Below are 14,228 nucleotides of genomic sequence, written 5' to 3' on the forward strand. Positions count from 1 at the left end.
TACCATAGTGAATGATTGGAGGAGTGCAGAGTGGAGACCCAAAGCCCGTTTGTAGGCCACTGGACATCCCCTTACAGAAGGGTCTCGGGGAGGAGATGAGCCAGTCAGGGTACGCTGTAGCAATAATGAAACATACAACTTTCCTCTAGTTCCTAAATGCTTCCTCCTCTCCCACTATCATGATCCCAATTTTACCTTACAAATATGGCTAGACCGGAGGATGTACACTGGCACAGATAGGAACTGGAAACACAGGGAATCCAGGGCGGATGATCCCTTCAGGACAAGTGGTGTGAGAGGTGATACTGGGAGGGTAGAAGGAGGGTGGGTTGGAAAGGGGGAACCGATTACAGGGATCTACATGTGACCTCCTCCCTGGGGGACGGACAACAGAAAAGTGGGTGAAGGGAGATGTTGGACAGGGCAAGATATGACAAAATAATAATGTATAAATTATCAAGGGTTCATGAGGGAGGGGAGAGCGTGGAGGGAGGGGGTAAAAAATGAGGACCTGATGCCGGGGGATTAAGTGGAGAGCAAATGTTTTGAGAATGATGAGAGCAATGAATGTACAAATGTGCTTTACACATTTGATGTATGTATGGATTATGATAACAGTCGTATGAGCCCCTAATGATTTTTAAAAAGTTGTATAAGCCCCTAATAAAACGATTTTTTAAAAAAAGAAAGAAATGTCTAGAAAAGAACGATGGCAACATATGTACAAATATGTCTGATACAATTGATGTATGGATTGTAATAAGAGTTGTAAGAGCCCCCAGTAAAATGATCTTAAAAAAAAAACCAATACAGCTCACATGTCATTCTTAGATCTAATCTACCAATTTTTATAGCTTTATGAAAATAAAATCTAGATGACATAAAATCCACCCAAAGCATATAACTTAATCCATCAGTTTTCTGTCACTTTGTTGTACTGTGATGGCTTGCCTATTGCTGTGATGCTGGAAGCTATGTCACTGGTATTTCAAATACCAGCCAGGTCACCCAAAGTGAACATGTTTTTGCAGATCTTCTGGACTAAGAACAGGCTACAAAGAAGGGATAGGTTATTCACTTCTGAGAAATTAGGCACTGAAAATCATCTAAATGGCGGCAGAACATTGTCAGACATAGTGCCAGAAGATGATCCCCTCGGGTTAAAAGGCGTTCAAGTGATAACTGAAGAGAAGTTGCCTTCTCAAAGTAGAGTCGACCATAAGGCTTTGGATAGAGCAGTCTCTGGCATCTTCTATTGCTAAAGGGGCATGACTCAAAATGGAGAAGAAACACCTGCAAACAGCTATTAATTGGCATGTGGAATGGTGAAACCTAGGAATAGTATGGACCTAGGAAAACTGAAAGTCATCAAAAATGAAATATGCCACATAAAGCCTTATATCCTATGCATTAGGGGGCTAAAAAGGCAGGTATTGGCCATTTAGAATCAGACAATCATGGTTTACTATGCTGAGAATAACAAATTCAAGAGGAAAGGCATCACATTCATTGTCAAAAAGGACACTGCAAGATCTAGCTAGAAGTACAATGCTGTCTGTGATAGGGTAATATCTATCCTTACACAAGGAAATACAACTATTATTCAAATTTATGCACCAACTAAAGCTGGTGATACAAAATTGAAGAATTTTACCAACATCTTCAATCTTCAAGAAATTGATCAACTTTCATCATTATTAGTGACTGGAATGCAAAAGTTGGAGGCAAAGAGGAAGGCACACACACACAAAAAGAGGAAGGCACAGTAGTGGGAAAACATGGGCTCAGTGATAGAAACACAACTGAAGATTGCATGGCAGAATTTTGCAAGACCAACGACTTTTTCACCACAAATGCCTTTTTTTAAACAATTGCAAACAGTGACTATACACGTTCTGCATTTGGGCCAGGAATTTGTTCTACTGATGATATTGAGTTTCTTTATGGTCTCGTCTATACACATGGCTTCTCCAAATGGAATACATATAAATTAAATGGACCACATTTGTGGGAAAAGACAATGGAGAAGCTCAACATCAGCAGCTAAAACCAGGCCAGGAGTTGACTATGGAATAGACAGACCATCAGTTTCATATGTAAGCTCAGGTTAAAGCTGATGAAAATTAAAATAAGTCCACAAGGACCCAATTATTGCCTTTAGTGTATCACACCTGAATTTTGAGAACGTCTCAAAAACATATTTGACACATTGAACACTAATGATGGAAGACCTGCTGAGTGGTGGGAGGACATCCAGGACACCAGACCTGAAGAAAGCAAACGCTCATTCAAAATACTGAAAAGAAAAGATCAAAAGGGACGTCAGGAGAGACTCTGAAGCTCGCTCTTGATGATAGAGGAGGAGTTGTTCTGTGCTGTGGAGGTGGTTCTGAGCCGCAGCGCTGTGTACACAATAGAACAAAGCACTGCCGATCCTGCACCACCCTCCTAACAGCTGCTGTGCCCATTGTTTCAGCCCCTGGGTGATCCGCCTTGTTGACGGCCTTCCTATTTCTCCCTGCTGCTCTCATTTTCCAAGCATGCTGTCCTTCTCCAGGGATTGGTCTCTCCTGACAACATATTCAAAGTATGTAAGATGAAGTATGGCTATCTTTGCCTCTAAACTAAGTCAAATCAAGAAATCAAAGAGCTGAACAGAAATGTTCAAAGGGCAGCTTGAGAAGCCAAAGTCGAATATTAAAATGAAATGTACAAAGACCTTAGAGCAAGAAAGCCAAAAAGAACAAACTCAGCATATCTTACAGTGAAAACCTAAAAAAAAAAAAAAATCTAGCCTCAAATTGCAATGTTGAAAGATTCTATGGACAAATTATTAAACATTGCAGGAAGCACCAAAACATCATGAAAAGAATATAGTCATTGTACCCAAATGAGTTACTCTATATTCAACTATTTCCAAAGGAAGCATATAATCAAGAACCAATGATACTGAAGAAATAAGTCCAAACTGTATTGAAGGCATTAATCAAAACACAGCTCCAAGAATTGACAGAATACCAATTAAAATGTTTCGACAAACCTATGCCAAGAAATTTGGAAAACAGCTACCTGGCCAACTAACTAGAAGAAAACTTGTACCTATTCCAAAGAAAGGTGATTCAACAGAATGCACATATTATAGAACAATATCACTGGTATCACATGCACGTAAATTTTTCCTGAAAATCACTCAACAGCAATTGCTATGGTACAGTGACAAGGAGCTGCCAGAAATTCCAGCTGAATTCAAAAGAAGACATGGAATAATCATTGCTGAAGTCATGGCTGAAAGCAGAGAATACCAGACCAATGTTAAATTGTGTTTGACTATGCAAAGGCATAGTAGATAATAAAATACTATGAACAGCATTGAAAAGAAAGGGGATTCCAGAGCACTGTGTATACTAAACCAGTGCACATGGATCCAGAGGAAGTTATGCAAACAGAACATGGGACATGGTTTAAAATCAGGAAAGGTGTGCATCGAATTGCATCTTCTCACCATACTTATTCAACCTGTAAGCTGAGCAGTGAATCAGGGTTATGTGAAGAAGAATGTGGCATAAAGATTGGAGGAAGCCTTATTAGCAACTTGTGATGATACATCCTTGCTTGCTGACACTGAAGAGAACTTGAAGTACTTCTGGATGAAGATCAAGGATTGCAGCCTCCAGTATGGGTTACAATTTAATATAAGGAAAATAAAAATTCTAAATGGACCAATAGGTGGCATCATGATAAGGACAGAAAAGAATGAAGTTGTCACAGATTTTATTTTGGGAGTCTACATAACTCCCTCCACATCACACTGGCCAGGGCCCCACTGTGTGTGTGTGTGGCGGGCCGGGGGGGCTGGAGGAGGTAGCCTCCACAACTGAATGAGTCCTTAAGGGGCAGTTGTATAATTGAAGGGTAAATTAAAGAACCATCAGACAAGGCATGCAAGGCCTCACCAATTCCATGGAAACTGGAACCAGAGAAAGTGAACACGTGTTCTCTCACAGGCTTATATAACCTCAGGCATGCAAGCCACATCATACGTATACATAACAGGAAGGGGGTGTGTTAGAGGCATACACGTAAGTGACAGGAAGGGAATATGCTAGGACACACATGACAGGAAGGTACATACGTACCAAGATGGATGGGTTCTACACTTGATTGATCTTAGCCAAAAGGCTGAGAAAGGATATGGGTTCTAGAGTTAAGATGGCAGCTTAACCTTTGGGTCATCTCTGAGCTGGCTTGACCGTAAGTGTCCCTGAGCGCTTCTCCAGGAAAACAATTTATGATCCTTATCAGAAGGGAGTGGGCCATACTTAGGGAGGGGTGGTCTGATCCATCTTGATGGCAGTTAACCTTCAGACAGATAACCTTCAACAGTTATCCTTCAACCTGGTAGTAGCAACCATGGGCTTGCAAACAGCATCTGAATCAGCATTATTACTGGGGGACATTGTGAGGAATAACCTTTAGTTATGAGAATAAGAATGAACTGGCTACTCCAGTCCATTTAATTTCTATGGGAAATTAAAACATTATATAATTAAGCCATCACTGTTAAGTCTATGTTTTTATGACCAAATGTAATTTTTAATTGATCACTTACCTTCAGACAGGTAAACAAAATGAATTTCTTTAGAGATGGGAAATCTGCAACCCAGAGAAGTTGAATAACTTGTACAATGTCAAAATAATGAAGAGATGGATCTTGGTCCTAGGCCTGATGTTTTTTCAATAGAAACTGCCTTTTAATAGGTCCTGTTTAAAAATAAAACTTATTTTAGAAATCACATTAACTATAAACAGCCTTATGAAACAGAAATGGTACATGATGACTCACTTGCAGAGAGTTGATTCTGACTCACAGTGACCCTACAGGACAGGGCAGAACTGCCCTGTGGGTTTGTGAGACTGTAAACGTTTACAGAATAGAAAGCTCCTCTCAGCTTAGCCTTTTGAACTGCCGACTTGTGGTTAGCAACTCAGACTGTAACCACCACGAAGCCAGCTGGGTTCCTAGACTATAGAGTTTGTAACATGCAGTGAAAAGAAAAAGTACCAAATTTTTATGATGTGGGTGGAGACTAAATTAGATCATTTTTCAATGAGGAGATATAATAGTAAATACACAGGACCAGAATACAAATATAATTCATTGTACCTAAGTTTTTCTGTACTCCTCCCTCCTTAAATAACCAAAAAAGGTCAGTTTAAAAGTTTCTTTTTCTCAATAGTCACAGGATATAAGGTTACTGTTCCTACTAAATCCTTAACTGAAATCCTTAATTTATATTACTATCACTTTTCTTAAAATCCTTAATTTATATTAGTATCACTTTTAAAATTAATCCTGACCCCAGGATCAGTGACAGAGACCAGTAATAAGAAGCATCCCAAATTCTTTTTAGAAACCCCATTAAACCCAAACCAAACCCAGGCCGTTGAGTGTGACGCAGAGCAGCCCTGCCTAACAGGGAGCGTTCCTCTGGGATTCCCAGTGCTGTAAATCTTGGCAGAAGCATCTCTCTCCCACGAAATGCTAATAGGTTCAAACAGAACTTTGGGTTACACAGTGCTTAATTGCTATGCTACTGTGAGTTGTCGTCAACTTGATGGCAGTGAGGTTTTCTGGTTTTGTCTTTTAGATAAATTAATTGAGAATATCGAACATAAAAATATCCTAATACCTGTCTCAGGGTCCTATGAAACCCTACTACCTAACTGTAAAACAGAAGGCATTCAGCTCATATGCAAACTAATGGGGATTATAATGATTTCTAAGCAGTCTGGAAAGAAAATAAGTAAATAAAATCTCTTTAAACTTTAAGAACACATATTTCTTTCTATGTTACATTTAATGTCAAGTTATCTATGGGGAAGAGTGGCCATATATATGCTGTATGCTAGAGATATATGGCCACTATTCACACAGCATGGTAAAAAAAATAAAGGGCAAATTGAATCGTCATCTCCCAATTTACTGGCTACTTAGAAAGCTAAGCAAACACTATTTCATGTTTGTTGACATGATGAAAATAAGGATGAATGAAAAGTGACAGGCACAGTGCATGCCAATAATCAATGCTAAGTATGTGAATATTAATGTCCTTTCCCTCTTGTACTGTAATAAAAGTCTATTCTGCAAATACTCAAAGTTCTAGAACTTAAGAAGTAAGAAATCATTTTGTCATACAATCTTTAAAAGCCATTCTTTTTTTATTTTTATTTTTGGCAATTGTGCCGGCTTTTAAAAGCCATTCTTTGAAAGGCCACATTAAACGCTCTCCTTGGAGCATTGGCACAGCCAAAGCTATGGTGCAGGGAGGAGAGGAAGGAATATGCCCAACAAAAGAAAGATGGGGAGGAATATACCCTCTTCCCCATCGCCATTCCAACAGCTGTGGGGAAATACACAGGACCAGAATACAAATACCTTCAGACAGGTAAACAAAATGAATGTTTCTTCCTCCAGGGCACTGCCCTGAACCAGGAGACTGCGGGGTGGGTTGCTTCTTATGTCAATGTCACACTCCTGGCATTGAAAAGGTGTGGGGTAAAGCAAATGGCTTTTGAGTTTGTTGATGGCAACAGTAGAAAGAGTAACAGATAAAGGGGTGTTCAACTATATCGCCCCCTTTAAAAATTAGAAGAATCTGAGAAAATGAGGTTCAAAATAACCAAACATATGTCCAGGTGAGCTGGGCTCCCAATATTTGCCTGTACCAAGACCACTAATACGGACATTAGTATTGCTGAGGGCCCTAACTGTGGAAAAGGACACCATTTGATCTCCTTTTGTTCCCACCCTAACCATTTGCAGTATCTGACTAATGAAATCGATACTGTTGCTTTTCTGTATCAGTCATGAGCATATGAGAGGGGTGTCAAAAGCTCAGGAGAAAATTACATTTTATTTCCATTCTATTTCTCCACAAACTTTTTAAAATCTCATATTGATTAAGAATACCATGTCTTCATTTTTGACACATAATATGTCTCACATAACTAAAAAGAAACTAAATAACAGTTGCCATGAATCCACTGTGACTCATGGTGACCCCATGTATTTCAGAGTACAACTGGTTTCCAAACAGGGTTTTCAAGAGCGTGATCTTTTGGAAACAGGTTGTCACACTTTTCTCCCAAAGTACCTCTGTATAGATTTGAAATGCCAGTCTTTAGAGTAGAATTGCTACATGTTGTTTCAAAGCTGTGAATTTACAGAAACAGATCACCAGGCCTGTGCTCTGAGCTGTGCTTCTGGCTGGGTGTGAAACTGTTAGGAACCAGCTTTTTAAAGTCTGTAAATTAGTCGGGAGCTCTTGTAGCAGAGTGGTTTATGAGTTGGGCTGCTATCTGCAAGACCAACAGTTTAAAACCATCAGTTGCTCCTAGGAAGAAAGATGAGGCTTTCTGCTCCCATAAAGAGTTACAGTCTCAAAAACCCATAGGAGCACTGACTTGTCCTATAGAGGTACTATGAGTTGGCAGCAACTCAATGGCAGTGAGGTTTCTGGTTTTGTTTTTTAGATAAATTAATTGCAAATATTGAACATACAAACACCGTAAGACCTGTCTCAGACCATAATGATGACAGTTTCCCTTTGTAGATCTTTATGTGTTTTTTAAAAGTTCACGAACTATAACCCTAAATATAGCCAACTTATTCATATTATTCAAAATTTATAAAGTTCATAAAATTCTAAAATATGTATCTAATTTAACAATTAATTTTCAATTTCTTTTAAAAGTCTAGACTCAATTCCTCCAACTACCCAATACTCAAAAGCATGTGCACTCTGGCCACCAAAAAGGTCTTTAAAAAGTAGAAACCAATATAATTGTTTGCCTAAGTAAAGCAACATTTTTTTGGTCTAGGGCAGCAGTTCTCAATCTGTAGATCAAATGACCCTTTCACAAGGGTTGCCCAATTCATAACAGTAGCAAAATTACAGTGATGAAGTAGCAATGAAAATAATTTTATGGTTGCGGGGTCACCACAACAAGAGGAACTGTATTAAAGGGTTGCAGCATTAGGAAGGTTGAGCACCACTGGTCTAGGGAGATACATACAAAATGATGCATAAATCCTTTTGTGCTCAGACAAAAAGACATTAGTATTGATCATGGAGCCCTGGTGGTGTAGTGGTTACTCAATGGGCTTGAAATCCACATGGTTGGCAGTTCAAAACCCCCAGCAGAAAATTATGAGCTCTCTACTCCTGTTATAACAGTTATAGTCTCAGAGACATACAGGGGGTCAGTATGACTCGATGACCATTTTACTGATCATGATACTTGTGTATTTTTTAAACAACAACAACAACATTACCATCATAACCTGTTCAAAGTGACCCCAAATAGGATTTCCTAGAGTAAATCTTCGTAAGAGAAGACAGCTTCATCTCTCTCTAAAGGAGTGACTGGCGGGTTTGAACCACAGATTTTGCAGTTAGTAGCCCAATGTTTTATCCCACAGTGCCACCTGGTCTCCTGGCTCATATAGTAATGCCCATAATTTATAACATAGTTTGAAAGCTACTCTTATTGCCTGCATTAGTACTTTCATTTCAGCTGAAATTTACATAACAAAAACCAACTTGGCAGAAGGCATCCTGGAAAAGTTATGTCTAGAATGTGTGTCCATCGCTTCTCGGTCTTTTGGCTAAGATCAAGTGTAGAAGGTGTGCTCTCTCTTGGGAATCAGAAACAGGTAAGTTAAGAGAGCTGAAGGAGGGCAGCATGGAGTAGCCACAGGAGACAGAAATGCATTCTTGGCTCAAACTAGAAAGTTTTGAGCAGATCGTAGAGGGGCCGAAGAATAAGATGAAAAGTGCCAGTATTCATCCTAATAATAAAAGTGAAATGGCAAACCCTATTTAAGATTTCATTTCTAATTCTAAAAGTACATGGTACTATCTTAAATTTTTGGCCCTATCAACCTGAGAGCATTTGTTGAGTACTTCAGGTTTTATAAAGCAAAAACACACTCAGCTTAAATCAGGATGGGTACTAACATAATTTCTATAAAGGAAAAGATGCAAGAATCTGGATAGTTCCAGAATCTAATCATTTCACGGCTTTATCAGGAAAGTCCATAACAAAACAAAAACCCAAAACAAACCAAAACAAACACAAACCCATCGACTGACTCATAGCAAGCCTGTGTAGGGTTGCAGAGGCTTTGTAAAACTTTACCAAAGCAGATAGCCTCACCTTTCTCCTGATAAGGAGCTGATGGGTTTGAACTACTGACCTTGTAGTTATAAGATCAACACTTACCCTACAGCAACACTAAAGTTTCCTTTAGGCTAAAACCAAACACCAAAGTCAATGCTATCAAATCCATTCCAACCCAACAACTGTATAGGACAGAATAGAATTGCCCCTGTGGGTTCCCAAGACTGTAGTCTTTACAGGAATAGAAAGCCTCATCTTTTTCCCAAGGAGCAACTGGTGGTTTAGAACTGATGGCCTTAGGGTTGGCAGCCCAATGCATAACCTGCTACAACTTCAGGGTGTGGGAAGCCCTTCAGAAATAAATAAATTGATGTAAAAGCTAAAAGTTCTCTGATCCAAATCGATCATACTACTAGTCATATTGCTTTATTTTTGCCAGTTACTAAAAGTAACTGTCTAATGAGCTCTTTCAGGAGCCCTGTAAGCACAATAGTTAAGTGCTCAGGTAGTTAGGAAAAGGTTGGCAGTTTAAACCCAACAAATATCTCCATGGGAGAAAGCCCTGTTGATCTGCTCACACAGCACCAATGTAAGTCAACATCGCCTTGACAGCATCTAAAAATAGTTCTTCACACTTTCCTGTAGGGAAAGTTCATGATCTCCTTCGAGGAAAACAGGCAAGAGCCTGGATGCTACCTGAATCTAAATATTTAACAGAAATTGCCAGAAAAAGCCTTGAGAAAAATAATTGAAATAGGTTGTAAAAGAAGCTACATACCACCGAGTCAACATCTGTCATACCCCAAATCATAATGCACTGTTTTAACCCAGTTCTTCAAAACAACTCTTTAAATTCTTTTACAGGTAAAGTCAAGGAGCCCTGGATACGCAGTGGGTTCAGCATTGGGCTGCTAACCACAAGGTCCAGGGTTCTAATCCATCAGCCCCTCAATGGGATAAGGCTTTCCAAACCAGGAAACCAGAGCAGGCAGTTCTACTCTGTGCTGAAGTTCTATTTTGTTCTGTGGGATCACAAAAGTCACAATCAACTGTAAGGTCGAGGGAAAAGCCACAATCACCAGCAAACAAAATTGACTGCTAGAAATAATAGTTCCATTTAACCTCCCTCTTTCTTTTTAAATTTTTGTTACAAAGGTAACATGTAATTTCGTGTTCATACTCATCAATAGATTCATTAGCCTTAACAGAAGGCTTATAGTAGCCCGGACACCATGGCATAAAATGTACAACATCCAGCTGAGGAGTTCAGAGACCACTTTGAGCATTTCAAGAGGTTGTGTCGCCCAGAAGTCAGGATGTGGTTCTTGCTCTCCCCTCCCCAGGACCATATTGTAAAAAATAAGTGTCATCCTACAACCGTTGTCAGACCAAACCCAATAACCACATTTGCTCACTTCGCAGGTGAAACGTGGAAGTAACGTCTTTCCCGCGCCCTAACACTGAAAGCATTAGGCTCACCTAATGAATTGTCACTTCAGGGAAAACACTAACACAGCTGACATGAACTTTCGGCTCTCCTGGCGCGGGAGGGGTGAGGATCAGCCCCGAAGTGGTGGGTGCGCCCTCCTCATCCGTGGACATGCCCCTGGCCAACCTGCCCGTCCCGGGGTCAACGCTAAGCTGGACACCACCGCCCCCCGGCCGGCCTCCGCCTGCACCCCGCCAAGAGCCCGCCTTCCTCCCGGAACGACTGGACGCCCCGCAGGCAGCGAGAGAGCTAGAGCTGGGCGCCCCCTCTCCAGCGGAGCCAGGCCACTCAGCGGCCCCGCCAGCCTGACACTGGCCGAGCAGGACGTCCGAAAACCTGAGCCCCACCTCACGACGCCCCCAGCCCTCCACTCTACCCAGCCCTCTGGCCTCACCCACCTCAGGCCGCCAGCTCCGCCTTGGCGCGCGGGCTGAGTGGATACAGCACGCTGGCCGTCTCTCCAGCTGGTCCCCAGCCCTTGAGAGCCTGGTCCTTCTACGTAAGGTACACACCCGCCTCCCCGCTGCCATGGTGACAGCCCCGCCCCCTCGCAAGCCGCTGATAGGCCCTGCCTGGGATCGCGGAGGGCTCCCATTGGCCGGGGCGGGGACAAGGGGCGCCAGCGCGGGCGTCGGCGGGCGGTGCGAGGCGCGAGCGCAGAGGAGCCTGGGGGAGGCTGAGCTTAGAGGGACGTGGCGTTCTGCGGCGCGGGCGGAGCAGCCGCGCCTCTTCCCTTCCTGGTTTTCCCGGAGGAGCCCGTCGAGCAGGTCCCGGGTGGATGAGGTGTTACGGTGCGAATGGGACGGATTCCCAGAGATCGCCTCTTCTCGGCTTCAGGCCCGTGCTGGCAGCGGCTCAACCAGAGAGACGGGCTGCCAGGGTCATCCTCGCCCGCAGGCCTCGCTCGGGTTGACACCCGGGACCTCGAATTTCTACCCTCGCCCCAACCCGTCCGTCTCCTCTCTACACCTCCCTTTACAGACATCCACTCCAAACTCCTAATTATGAAGATGAGGAAACAGGCTCAAAGATACACGCGATTCAAGAGCTAAAGAAGTTTTTGGAGCCTCCAGATTAATTTCAAGCTTGGGTCGGCCAAATAGTAGCAACGTTCTGCGCCTTAGTTTTGTCGCCTATTAAGATAGGTAATGTGGATTTCTCGTTTACAGGGATTCTCAAATTTCCTAAAGTTCCTAGCCTACCGGGAAATGACCGGTGTCATGCCAGCTCTCCTGGGACAGCTTTGTAGACATTGAATTCTTAAGTAACGTCTACCTTAGTTCTTTTAAAGTGGCTGGTCATATCTGATTAAGTGATCATCATTCTTAAGTGTGACATTCCAGATAAGGCTTTGGTTACACAAGAGATTTTCCTCATTATATCTAGGTGAAATGGAAGAGAATATAAGGGGAGGGTATAGATTGGATACTGTCAAAAAACAGGGATAATTCTATGGTTTGGCACCTCAGACTAGAGCAAAGCTAAAACTGTGATTGGTAAAGGTACACATTCAGACGTGACATGAGGTGATCATGTTTTGTTTCAGTTCTTCATGATCACGATGGCTTTGTCTGATTTGATGATCTGTGTGTTAGGTCGTGTCCCTTCAATAAGAAAACATTAAGATCTAGCAGTGAATGCTATATCAGCATAAAACTTGTGGATAGCCACACCAACTCCCAGTAACTGATAGCATCAGAATGACTCCCGAATGCCAGGTGCTGCTTTTATTCCTTAAGAATGTTAGTTTGGACAGATGTCTCTCACGCCTGCTCACTCTACGTATCCGTCATACCGTAACCGGTGTACATAGCTGGAGAACATCAAAAACGATCACGACCAGGAAGACGCCGGATTAAAAAAAGGAAAAGTTTGATCAGTGAACCTATACAAGCTCATTGCCATCGTAGATGCAGACTCATAGCGAGCTCCCAATAGGTTTCTGAGACTAACTTTTTACAGGAGTAGAAAGCCCTGTCTTTCTCCCTGCAGGCTTTGAACTGCTGACTATGCAGATCACAACCTAAGGCATAACCACTACACCATCAGAGCTCCTTTATAGATTTATGAAAAATAATTCAAGTAGTATAAAATGTAGTTGTGTCATAGTCCCTCTCCAATATTGTTTTTATTTTAATTAAAAGTAAAACTAATAAGACATGTACCAAGCGTGTCCACTCTCTGTGCTTTCTGTAAATTTATTCTTTTGCCTAATATTCTCTCTAGTCTTCTGTCAATTCATTTGCCCAGGCGGAATTCAAGCTCAGTTCCCGGCAGGAAGTCTTGCTTATCTGACTTATCCTTAGTTCCTCCTTTATGTTTCTCTTGGTAACTTCAAATTTTCTCCAATCCAGCCTTTCTACGATCCTTATTTTTCTTGGTAGCATTTGATGTTGTGGGGAAGCCACCCCTTGGCACTCTTTCCTCCTTTGGCTTCTTTAACAGAGTGTTCTTCTGAATGCCTTCCTTCCTCACCTTTGCAGGGCTGCTTGAACTTTTTCCACTCAAGACCTTTCTTGCCCGAGAAATTTACAATACAGGCAAGCATTCACTGCCAGAACTCTTCAGATTCATTACCTATTTGATTTTCAGTTAAATGATGGTCATCGCGCATTCAGAAACATTTTGACAGTTGTCACATTTCTTATCACCCTCGCAGTTTAAGAAGCTTGAATCTTTTCTAAGGATATCCTTACATTGTGCACATTTCTTTCTTTGTAATGCCTGACCCTTCGATAATCTATACTGCTCATGCTCATGTGGCAAGGAAAGGCAGGCTAAGGGCAAGCAATGGCTTCAGATGGGCCCCCAAGCACTGAGGCCGCCCTTGAAGGATGTCAACTTACAAGGGATATGGCCATAGCCTCCTAGAAATCTAGTACAAAGACAAGTCCCAAAGTATTGCTACTAGGGTTCCAGTTTATACATACACAGTTTATTCCAAACAAACTGTTCTTAAGCTGCAGACAAGTTCTCTAATATATTTGTCAAAGTCCCACTAGGGTGCCTTAAAAAAAAAAGGGGTCCAATCAGAACAGTGGCTTCTAAAGTGTGGTGAAGAAAACAAGTGGTGCCCAGCTATCGGAAAGAATAGTGTGTGTGGTCCTAAAGGCTTGTCTTCAAACAAGTAGCCATCTACATGAGACATCAGCTAAGCTCACACAGTAGAAGCACACCAGTCTATGTGGTCCAAGGATTGTACAGAATAAAATCCAGATCCAGAGAAGGGAACAATATTAGAGCTTAAATTCTGAACACCTGGTTTGTAGAAGTCTATGGATGTCAATGAAAGCCCAAAACCTATTTTCAGGGTCCCACACGGGATTAAGCCTCTGGTAAATCCCCTCAGACTGTGAACTAGAGTTAAGAAGGGCCCTGTTACTCCCTCAACACAAGAATACTTTCTTCTAGTAAATTGGCATTCTATGACGCTCACCTTCCCGACACAACCGCTGATGACAAAGCGGGTGAATAAGCAAATGTGGTGAAGAAAGCTGATGGTGCCCGCTATCAAAAGAGATAGCGTCTGGGGTCTTAAAAGCTTGAAGGTAAACAA

The 14,228-nt window shown here is 41.9% G+C and overlaps 1 protein-coding gene across 5 annotated transcripts in view; it reads right to left on the reverse strand.

Moving 5' to 3' along the window:
• Positions 1-11,138, reverse strand: part of NUCB2 (nucleobindin 2) — a 46,567-nt gene extending 35,429 nt beyond the window's left edge. For 4 of the 5 annotated variants that reach the window (XM_045290833.1, XM_045290832.1, XM_004711573.3 and 1 more), the window contains exons 1-2: positions 11,071-11,138; positions 4,610-4,761 (exon numbers count right to left, since the gene is read on the reverse strand). The gene's annotated coding sequence lies outside the window, so the exon portion shown is untranslated. Of the gene's footprint in view, positions 1-4,609; positions 4,762-6,436; positions 6,463-11,070 lie in introns of those variants that run through there. The other variant, XM_045290834.1, reaches the window with a different exon arrangement.
• Between the last annotated feature and the right edge of the window lie 3,090 nt (positions 11,139-14,228).

The sequence above is a fragment of the Echinops telfairi genome, unplaced genomic scaffold (assembly GCF_000313985.2).
Source record: "Echinops telfairi isolate 266 unplaced genomic scaffold, ASM31398v2 ScPeMD7_60;HRSCAF=208, whole genome shotgun sequence".
Taxonomy (NCBI): Eukaryota; Metazoa; Chordata; class Mammalia; order Afrosoricida; family Tenrecidae; genus Echinops; species Echinops telfairi.